The 2,084-nt window shown below is 38.9% G+C and overlaps 1 non-coding gene across 1 annotated transcript; it reads right to left on the bottom strand.

Moving 5' to 3' along the window:
* Positions 1 to 1,346: 1,346 nt before the first annotated feature.
* LOC128587101 (U1 spliceosomal RNA) lies at positions 1,347 to 1,509 on the bottom strand. Its single transcript, XR_008380516.1, has one exon. It is a non-coding gene; the product is annotated as a U1 spliceosomal RNA (small nuclear RNA).
* Between the last annotated feature and the right edge of the window lie 575 nt (positions 1,510 to 2,084).

Here is a 2,084-nt window from a genome sequence, read left to right as displayed (position 1 = left end):
TTTCTTTGGACCTTAACACAAGTAATACCTCAAAACAGACCGTTAAATTGTGTCAAGGTATAGCATATTTTATAATAGAAACCCCCAAATTATAGGTATCATCTGAGATTTTAAGAACTGAAAAGTTGAACCATGAGATTTATTAATTGGACTAAACAATTTTAGCCTTGTAAAAAAATCTTTCAAAAAGAGTGCACATGATGAGGAGCAGCATGGCACGTCCCACTGCTGAGATTTCCATGCATACTTGTTCTCCCCGGGTTTCTTTCTTCCTGCCTTTCCAGGAGGTAGTCAGGTATGTAGAAGTAAAAGCATACCACAAAAACACTATTGTTTCACTTACAGATATGTATGTAATAAAAGTACAGACGTATATCTTAAAAATGTAAAACCCAAATTCTGCATAGTGGTTACCTCTGAAAAAGGAGGAGGAGGATGCAGTCAGAGAAGACTTCCGAGTGTGTTTCAGGCCAGCTTAGTGCCCCAGCCTGGAATCCCACCACTCTGGGAGGCTGACGCAGGGGAATTACTGAGGCCAGGAGTTCAAGATGAGCCTGAGCAAGAAATAAAAAATTAGCCAGGTGTGCTGATATGCACCTATAGTGCCTGCTACTTGGGAGGCTGAGGCAGGAGGATCACTCGAGCCCAGAAGTTTGAGGTTGCCGTGAGCTTTGCTGACATCATTATACTCTTGTCTGGGTAACAGGGTAAGATCCTGTCTCCTAAAAAATAAGTATATTTCAATTGCAGATGAAATGTTTTATATGTTGATATAAGGACACATAAGTCTGTGATCATCTATAATTTTGTATATTTCTGAAATAGTTCACAATAACTATTTCTCTGATATTTGATTTTAAATTTAAAAATGGTCCATATACAGTCTGAAATTTGGGAAAACATAATTCCAGATAAATAAATTCATCAACAACCCCTTCCTCCAAAAAAAAAAAAACCTTTCAAGATTTTAGTAACTCCTGTTTTATTTCCTTTATGTCATGCCCAGTTTAATGCCATCTCAGTATGGGCATAAAAGGTTTTTGTTTTGTTTTGATTTGGTTTGATTTAGTTTTGGAGACAGAGTCTCACTTTGTCACCCTCAGTAGAGTTGAGGGGTGTCACAGCTCACAGCAACCTCAAACTCTTGGGCTCAAGTGATTCTCTTGCCTCAGCCTCCCCAGTAGCTGGTACTACAGGTGCCTACAACATGCCTGGCTACTTTTAGAGATGGGTCAGGCTGGTGTCAAAACTGTGATCTCAGGCAATCCATTCACTTCAGTCTGCCAGAGTGCTAGGATTACAGGCATGGCCCATAAAAGTTTGTTTTTTTTTTTCTTCTTTTTATCCAGGGGAAAGCATGAACTCTGTACCCCACTACCACAAATTATGCAGTCGAGTTTCCCACATTTGGGGAAATAGCAAGGGTCAGCACATCCAGAGTGCAATGGATAAGCCTCGCCTGGGAAAACCACTTTCATGATCATGGTATCTCCCCTGCCAGGTAAGTATCACATTTTGAAAGTGAAAACTACCTAGACATTGTGAGGCAAAATTAGCAAGGGATGTAAAAATTTTATCTCCCGTACATTTATTAAATTGTTTTGTATCACTATTTTATGAAAATTATGTACATTCTGAGTTCCAAATTTGACATGTGATGAAATTAAAAATAAATTACAAATTAAAGTATTAGCTTTTATTAAAATACTATGATTGTCCCTTAAATTGTTAAGTTATGGGAAAGTACAGAATTATATTTAAAATAACAGCATTGGGATGGGGTGAAAGAGGCTCCTATTATGCTGTTTCCTTTTGGCATCCCATGGGTACAATAGCCGAAGGAGTGAAAGACATGCCATCCCAAAATATGTTTAATTGGTATTGAGAAGGGACATAAAGTAAGGGGCTTCAAGGGGGATGGGAGGAAAGCCTGGCCTATGGAATAAGGAAGTCTGCAGGGCGCATGAGAACATTCACCACTCAATTACGCTCACCAAAAATAGGGAAAAGAAGAGGTAACCTTGGTAACCAATGACCAATAGAAAAAGTCAATAGTCAATGACCAATAGGGCAGTGATTCCTGG

This window comes from Nycticebus coucang, chromosome 5 (genome assembly GCF_027406575.1).
Source record: "Nycticebus coucang isolate mNycCou1 chromosome 5, mNycCou1.pri, whole genome shotgun sequence".
Taxonomy (NCBI): domain Eukaryota; kingdom Metazoa; phylum Chordata; class Mammalia; order Primates; family Lorisidae; genus Nycticebus; species Nycticebus coucang.
The sequence above is the reverse complement of the archived record's forward strand: the minus strand, read 5'-3'. Positions and strand labels throughout refer to the sequence as shown.